Here is a 9,351-nt window from a genome sequence, read left to right on the forward strand (position 1 = left end):
ACAACCCTTTGTACACTTGCATTTAACACTTCCCCATCATCATTATTTACTTTCACAACAAAATTACACTTAAAATATTCTAACAATTATAACTCAAGTTAGTCTACTCCTCACAATATCATCCAATCCACATTTGAACTTCCTTTTCACATTCCTCAGTTGTTCAACAATCAAGCATTCTCAATAACATGAAATAGATATGAAAACTAACCGATTATCATATAAGGATGAGCTTTGGATCAATTTATTCCACTTGGATGAAACCCCAACTTCAACACCAAAGGAATTCTTGGATTCTACAAACCCTAGTGAACCTCCCAACACTTGAACATCTTGATTTTTGCCTCTTGATCTTTGATTTCACTTGGGTTTGGTTAAATATATTTGGAAGAAGGTTCTAGAGCTCTCAAGAACTTGGGAGATGTTGAAAATGAAATAAAATGAGTAAGGGCCGGATATATATAACTAAAAAGAAATCTGGGCTGACCCGGATTTACGATTAACTATACGGACCGTAAAAATTATATTGTCCATATAATTGGACCGTAAAATCCCACCAGTGGTTCACCCTCTTCTGGAATCAATTTACGGTGGAGGTCAGCCAGATGTACGGCCTGTAAAAATTATACGGTCCATATATCCAACCATAAAACTGACTTTTTCCCGAAACATATTCTCGTCGATTTGTTCAACCCTTAATCCTTCCAATACTTACTAAACATGAACTTAACCCTTTATAACTATAAGATAACCTCGTCTAATCTCATTTAACCTTGATAACCGCCATATCCAAGACTAGAACCACTGACTCACGACGAATCTCAAAGTACAAAATCATGAGGTGTAACACTTGTGTGGTCCACCTAGATATGTCTATGAGAAGTATGTTAAGAGGTGCTCGGTAGGTTAGCTCCAGGTGCCCGTCATGGCCCTCCGGTTGGATCGTGACAATTTGGTTTCCCAATATTAAATATAGAAGATTGTTAACCGATTCCGAGTCTCTAGTTTTCAACTAAAGCATGCCAGCTTGGTCAGCTCTCCGGCGATTTCGTTGTATGTCCATAGCCCAGAACATAATTAAAACAAAAGGAAGGAAAATGACCATTACTTGCCAGTGAAAGCACTACAGACAAATAAAATTCAGGAGAAATAACTAAAGAAAAGGAAAGGTTGTAGGAGAATTGCAGTTAAAAGATGAAAAATTAGCAAAAGGGTTAACACCTTCTACTCCTCGAGCTTGTTGTACTCAAGTAATGCCAACTTCGTTCCTTAAATGGGTTGGTTTTCATTACCAGTTCCACTTTAGCTTTCGTATTTTACTCCTATTCCACCACCAACATATTTGCAATGGTGGCGGAAGAAGGTGAGGGAAGGAAGTAAAATGGATTGGGGGCTTAAGGTGGCATGCCACGTGGCGTCCACCTCAGTAAAATGTCAGTGCCACGTGTGTGTACATGTCCACTTTGGGCAGCTTAACGGAGGAGGGGTATATTTGAACTCAAAGTATAACGGCAGGGGTATATTTGGACCCAAAGTATAACGAGGGATATATTTGGTCCTTTTCTGATAGTACAGGGGTATATTTGGCCTTTTTTCGTTAACAAAATGGTTGAAAGCTTCAACTCAATAACATTGTTTTGAAGGTTATTGTATTGGAAATCATGATAGTAGTTTTGTCGTAAAAACTTATCCACATCCGAAGTTTATACCAAGTCAATTAATTCAAGACATACTGATGCACGTATTTATCACTTACGCCTGGTAAGTATGTAATAAGTACTTTTAATTAAAATTTTAACGGCTAAGATTAAATTATTTTATTTGATATAAAACATGGGTGATGGATGAGTATTATCCAATTATATTGTGGTTGACTTCGTCATATATATATCACCAAGTAAAGATAAATAATTAAAAAGGACAATAAAGTTCTCGGAAAATTTTAAGAACGAAATATTGGTTGAGGAAAGTGAACTTCAATAAAAATTGAGCCATAATTGTAGATTTTTTTTAAAAGAGGACTAAAAATAACCTGCTTATTTTTAGATTAATATTCAACTAATTGGATGCCCATTTGATTGATTGACCAATAATTGTGGGATTAAAAGAGGGGTTACCATATTTGATCTTTGTTTTCCATTTTTAATTAGAGTTTATGTTACATAATAAGAGGATTTTCTCGATCAATTATTATGAAAACTAGTGGAGGATGGTCTCTGGCAGATACTTGTCTATTATCCTCTAGTTTTTTTTTTCTTTTATATTAAGCCATCACCATTAGGTTGTGAACCTATGGTGTGGGGGTTTGGAAACGACCCCTACCATGTATTATATAAGTAAAGATAATTTACAATGACTAGAGGGGAACATGGAACCTTGCCTCTAGTCTACAAAAGTTCTGTAAAAACAATCTAAAAGGGAGGAGATAGCCAAATGAATGAATCCTCCCTAGCTATCAAGATATTCTAGCTTACAAAGAAGTTACATTTTTCAAATCTTCTTCTAAAAGTAGGAAGTTGTTGCTTATCAAGTTGAATTAGCCCCTTGACTTCTCTTGGTAAATCCCTTTGAGAAAGATATAAGGTCCTCCTTCTACTTGTTGAAGCCATTTTAGCAATCAGCCACCATGTTAGCCTCTACGTAATGCTGAGAAATTTGCACACACTTGCATCTTTAAGAAAGCCATTTGTGTTGTTGATGATCTGCTTGAGCTTCAAGTTGTCTGTATATTTGTTGAGCAGCATCTTGACTATGATTTGGGAGTCTAGCTCAATTTGCACATTATCAAAGCCATGATTCATGCACCATCTAATGCCATGCTCAGCAGCCAATGCTTCTGCAATACTGTGACTCTCACAGTCCATAGAGATAGAAAAAACCATTATTAGATCCCCTTCCTCATTTCTTACTCCTCCGCCTTGCTATGCCTGATAATCTCAACATAATTATCTTGGTTTAATGCCATCCTATATTCTTCATTGTTATCTTGCAAAGTGAACTCTTCCAAGGTCCTAACTTTTTCCTATAGCTGCTCCATTTTATAGAAAATGTTGCCTACCACATTCTTTGACCACCAGAACAAGCTTTTACAAGTATTCTTCAACTTGAAGTATCTTGGTAGCTCGATGTTTGTTGAACCAATGCTGATAGATATATGGGAGTAGTCTGATTCAGTTCTAACTAGATGTGATAGATTATTTTCAGAAAACTTCTGCATATGTTGGTGATTGACTACACCCATACAAGCCTCTCCCATATTCTCTGTCTTGGAGCCCTATCATTACACCATTCAAAGAAAGAAGCTAAATATCACAAGTCTATAAAGTCAGAGTCCATGAGACAATTGATAAAGAATAATGCTCTTTTGTGAGCATTTCCTCTTCTCTTCTCCGCTGGATCCACTATACAATTAAAATCCCCCAAGACCATCCATGGAACATCTTTATTAAAATCTATGCTCCAGGGTTGGCCCATAGATCACTACTTAGGTATGCCTTGCAATTAGCATACTAAGTAGTCAGCATAACTTCTTCACCCACTAAGCTTACGATTGCAAGGTGATTTGTTGCTTAGTATCCTCAATAATAACACATTCCAGAAACTCATGAGACATGAACCAAATTTTATTATTGCAATTAGCATAAGCAAACTATACCCTAGTCTCCTCTCATAGCTTGGTAGTTTGCTTTGCCTGCTACATGGTTCCATAACAACAATGAATGCCAATTTGTGCACTCTTTTCATGATCAATCTTTCAAACGCAGTATCACTTCCGATGCCTCCTATATTCTAGCAGATTACTGACCATTTAAAGGTTGATCGATGTTTTTGACCTTTTGACAGTTGCGATAAGGTTGTCCTACCACTCCCTCTACCACCTCTATTGCCTATGTCGGCCTCTCATAGAAGTAATGCCTTTGGATGAAAGATATGCATGCTTCATTATTTGACCAAATTCTTGAACAACAACATCATCCGTCACAAAATGAGATCCAAAGATACTGATTAACTCATTAAATATGTCGTACTTATCCTCATATCCCTCCCTTTTTGTGCTATCAACACCTCTTTATGTTCTAGTCATCCTTGTCAGTTTATCTTGGTCTAAAATACCTTGGTCTTAAGATGAATCAATTTCATGAGTTTTCTCCTCTCCCTTATTAGTTGAATTAGGAATAGTTGTATTTGTACTAGCACATTCTAGAATATTGTTAGTGTTATGTGGGATTCTGTAGTGGTTTGTGAGTGTGATTATGGCTATCATATTCAGCATGATGCTGCAACTCAAGGATAGGTTCAAATTGTTCTTTCCATATAACTTTTTGTTTTGTTCATATTTCTCTCTTTAGTAGTTTGTTGGATCATATTCTACTCTAGTGGACCCTTCTATACCTATTGAGGACTAATATTACTCTCCAATAGAGTAGTGTAAGGTTCATTTATGACAATGCCATTATTCCTTTGTTATTTTTTGTATATATTTAGCATTCCATTGTCATATTGAGTCTGGTATTTTTCCCCCTTTTCATTTGATCTCCTCTTTTTGTTAACATTAATGAACCCATCATCTGTACTTGCTGGTTTATTCTTGATATTTTCCTCTTTCTTTTGCTCCTTAAATTTGCCTTTCTGATAGTAAGCCTGGACCCCAAATAGTACTGCTCTAATCAGTTGTAATCTTCCTGCGTAAGATAAGTCTCCTAGCCATCCAGTTAGTAATCCTTCTTGTTATTTTCTCAACCAAAGGCTTACATAGTAAAATTGTAAGTCTTTTAGTAAAAAGTGGCACTCCAAATTATTTGAATGGCAAATCTCCCTTTTAAAATCCCGTAGATCCAGTATTTTAGTCATTGTATCCTGTTTAATACCTGTTATGCCCTATTTTTTAACAGTTAAAAAAACTAGTTGCACTGACTTGACTATGTTTCCTGCTGGTTTTTTTTTTTTTTTTTTTTTGAAAATTTTCGAGTCACCACCTAATTTTATGAAATATTAGGAAACCAAATTTGTAAAACTGTAAACTCATTTTTAGTCTTTTTTGAAACCATGCAGATTATGCAGGTAAGGGTTTTATTCTTTTCAGGGAAAGGTGTTAAGCATCCCTCAAAGCCTATCTGAAGACATTCTTTAAACTTAGTTTAATTAACACTGGAGGGGGATTATTTAACTATTTATTATTACCTATTTTAAAGAACTCCGAAAAGAATTTGCTCTCCCAAAATGATTTGTAAAAAAAAAAACGGGTTTTAAGGTGATTACGTTATGTGAGTAAAAGCACACTTGTAAAAAAAATAGTTAATGCATGTATGAGGAAAATATCTATGACGTTTATTTTATATAAGAATAGTATGTATATATAGTATATTTTTTATAAGAAAATACTATACATGACATGTATATTCTAGGTGAATACTAAAAAATAATTATTGATGACATGATAATACTTATATATGTGCATATGATGAAAAGACGACTAAGGGAATTGATGTAAATAAGATAGAATATGTATGATACATGTTTATAAAAATAGTATATAGGCCAGTATACTTATGGTAAAGGAAAATAATTAATACGAGATGTATATATGCATATGATGAGAAAAATGATTAAAGGAATACATGTAAAATAATACCTTTGAGAAAAATGATTAAAGAAATACATGTAAAATAATATCTTTATATATAAAGTAGAGTATATACCTTGTAGTTCTCGAAAATACTTGGGCCACTATACTTGGGCCCTAGTAGGAGTTCTTATATTAAATTTGGGCCTGCTCAAGTGTTAGTACAAAATGAATTCTGAAAATAAAAATGTGTTTGGACTTTTATTTTTAAACATTTGGGTCAGATCCATTAAAGTGGAAAAACTCATTTTTTTAATAGAAGTCATTTTTTCCGGTGCTCCTATGTCGAGTAACTATACCGAATTTGGTGCCTAAAAGGGGAGGGGAGATAAACGATCAAACATACTATTCTACTTAATTACTTTGACGAGTTTATACCCCAAATAGAATACAAGCACAAAAACACAAATCCATAAAAGAACGCTAGTAAGAGGGTATAAATAACATTTAAACATAAGTAAATAAGTAAGACACAAAGGTTTGAAGAGAGGAAGAAGGATGGGGACGCTTGACACGAACGAAGGACTGCCTAATCACGAGCTGGCGAAGCTGCTATTGTCTCTCCACTTCCGGCCAGACTTGGAGTTGTACCACAACTCCAAATGCTCACAAGTGTTTCATGAAAAAGAAAGGAAGAAAAAGATTAGAATCATCCTTGATGGAACTTGGTAACAACAATGTAGCTAGAGTAACATGCTAACTGAAATGAAACAAATGATTTCCTGACATGCTAACTGAAATGAAACAAATGATTTCCTGAATTTTATGACTAAAACATTTCGATTAGTCATAAAGAAAATAAAAGAACTATCCTAATTCAAATAGAACTAAAATTTCTATGGGCTCATGAACCACCTCCAAAGATCAAAACGAAGAGCTAGGAAATTGCATTTAGGTCATTCAAATTCTGTAAAACCCAAAGCTCAAATCCCACGTGTGAAGTACCCAAATCTAGACGATATTCATTTATGTAACTTAATGAAGTAGACCAAGATTAACAAATCACAACAGTCAAAAAAAAAAAAAAAAAAAAAAAAAAAAAAAAAGAGGAGAAATGGGCTCATGAACCACCTCCAAAGATCAAAACGAAGAGCTAGGAAATTGCATTTAGGTCATTCAAATTCTGTAAAACCCAAAGCTCAAATCCCACGTGTGAAGTACCCAAATCTAGACGATATTCATTTATGTAACTTAATGAAGTAGACCAAGATTAACAAATCACAACAGTCAAAAAAAAAAAAAAAAAAAAAAAGAGGAGAAATGGGCAGCAGGATATACTTCCTCAGTCCCTTAAAGCTACAGCTCTTATCCACAACATATGCAAGCAAACTATTTTTTTATTCAGACTACTAGCATTAGACGTTAAATAAATAAAAAACAAGTTCATAGCCATACTTAAACCAAACTTAGGGAGAAACCTTGACAACTTACTGTTGAAAACTACATATCATACTTCAAGAAATAAATGGAACAACCATGATTACTAGACTCTCAACATTTATAAGTTAGCAAGTTAAGTAATCTTGAGCATTCCCAGCATTACAACTTAACCAAACTCCTCATTTTTAAATATTTAAACGACAAATACATACTCCTAGCATTTTTAGCAACTTTAGGGGAGATAGTCCAAACACAGATCCAAGTCACAACAGGGTTCGACTTAAGACAATTTTATACTTCAAATTATCTCATGCATTCTCAAAAGAATAAACAGTCTGGCCCCAACAGAAACTTAAGCGAACCATTCCGGTGTGATCAATGGCCCTGTGATCAACTCCTATTCATAGCAAATCAACGTAATATGGGTACCAAAATTAATTATTCATCTTCCTATGTTTTAGCTGCCTAAAAATCTTATCAATGACTACTTAATAGAGAAGACTCTAACTTGTTTTAAAGTTCGAGAAGTCATGTGAGCGCCTTAAGCAAAAATCAACAGAGAAGTTAATCTAATAGGAGAGACACACCAAGTTCCATTCTTTCATTATTTTTCCACAAAACATAAAGGGCATGCTCTTCAAATTACCTTAAGCCTTGTGCTAACCAATTTGAGATAAAGGAATGTTACTTTTAAACATCATGTTGAACACATAGAAATATAGGAAAAATACTTATATAGACAATAGATTGATCCATACTTTACATTCAAAACCATTGCATGTTGATTTTTTATACTATTACGACAAAACAGCCTTTCAAGACCGATGGCATCTGAATACCAACAACCAGGTTAAACGCCTCAACAACAAAATTCATCTTTTCGTGAAACAGTGATTGTTCATGAGTGATTTCACCCTCATTAACCTATTACGTAATAAAAATATCACAACGGGAAAGTAAATGATCGACACGACTATTCACATATTCGGCGAGTTAATAGATGTTCTCTTTAAATGTTAATAGCTTGTATCAACTATTTCATGCTGATTTGTAGCAAACAAAGAATAGACAGATTCAAATGAGCAAACTCGAATAAATGATAAGAACAACGAAATGACTACATCTCTACTTCTAAACTGAAAATGAATTGGAGACGAGAATCACTACTAACTTATAGCAAACGAACCGATTCACATAGGCAGAACTAGGAACAGACGGCTAAAATAATCAAGGGACTACACTTAATTCTGTAAACTAAAATGAATTGATAGAAAGACGAGTGTAATTACCTTCTTTGGGACAGCGAACTGAGGCTTGTTGTCGTCTCGAGTCTCCGAATCCGCTCGAAGTGGTTTGTTGTTGTGTCGGCCAATAAAGGAACCAAACTTAAGTGTTTTTGTGGATTTTTTGAGTCCAAAAACTAAGAGTAAAGAGAGGATATTTATCAGAAAAGCTTTATGAAAAGAGGGGATTTTCTAGTTGTTTTTTAAGGGGATTTTTTAGCTGCAAAGAAACTTATCCCTAAACATAGCCAAGGGGGCTGTATTTATAGGCTGAGTTTAAGGGGACTCAACAGCTTCCTTGAGAAGCTTTGAGTTTGAATTTCAAACAAAGAAAAAAGAGGGAAACTTATGAGAATTTTGAAAAAAAAAATGATGAACAGGGAGTCAATTTTGCACCTTTTGCAGAGGTGATGTGAAGGGATGAGTCCTTTGGAGCCGTTTCAGTCAATTTGTGTCTATACCCATTGAATTGAAGACAAAGTAAGCTTCAACCCGAAAGATCTTCGAGTTTTCCTTTTCACAGACATCAACAGAGTTGTGACAGCTCTCAAACGTAGGGAAAAAGGTGATAGATGAGGTGATGTGAGGCAGCAGTGTCGGTGGAAGCATTTAACCGGCGGTCCTAAGGGTGTGGCGGCGGTGAAGTGATGGAAGGGGCTAGGGTATCTTGGTTTTGAAGAGAGAGGAGATGAGGTAAGGGGGTCGTTTGGTTCTAGTTGGGAAAATTGGGGTTAGGCTGGTTTAGTTGTAGGTGTTGGGCTCGGGTCGGTGGGGAATTGGGCTCGGGATATTTTTGGCCTGCTGATTTGGTTAACAGGAAAAGGGAGATGGCCCAATATATTAGGTAGATGAATTATTTTCTAATCCCTTTTTACTTCAATCAATTAATTAAAATACGCTTTGTCCTAACTAATTCTCAAAAAAGTATATCTATATAAATTACAATACAAAGTAATTTAATATACGTATTTAGTTTTAAAATAGAGCAAGAGATGATTAATATAGTAATAAACAGGATTAAAGGAAAAATGCCAACTTCAATATTGATATAGGAATATCAACATT

At 34.9% G+C, this 9,351-nt stretch overlaps 1 long non-coding RNA gene across 1 annotated transcript; it reads right to left on the reverse strand.

Moving 5' to 3' along the window:
* Positions 1–7,109: 7,109 nt before the first annotated feature.
* LOC132053592 (uncharacterized) lies at positions 7,110–8,990 on the reverse strand. The gene is made up of 2 exons (XR_009414160.1): positions 8,683–8,990; positions 7,110–8,423 (listed from the first exon to the last, which is right to left on the reverse strand). It is a non-coding gene; the product is annotated as an uncharacterized LOC132053592 (long non-coding RNA).
* Positions 8,991–9,351: the final 361 nt, after the last annotated feature.

This window comes from Lycium ferocissimum, chromosome 4 (genome assembly GCF_029784015.1).
Source record: "Lycium ferocissimum isolate CSIRO_LF1 chromosome 4, AGI_CSIRO_Lferr_CH_V1, whole genome shotgun sequence".
In the NCBI taxonomy this organism is placed as follows: domain Eukaryota; kingdom Viridiplantae; phylum Streptophyta; class Magnoliopsida; order Solanales; family Solanaceae; genus Lycium; species Lycium ferocissimum.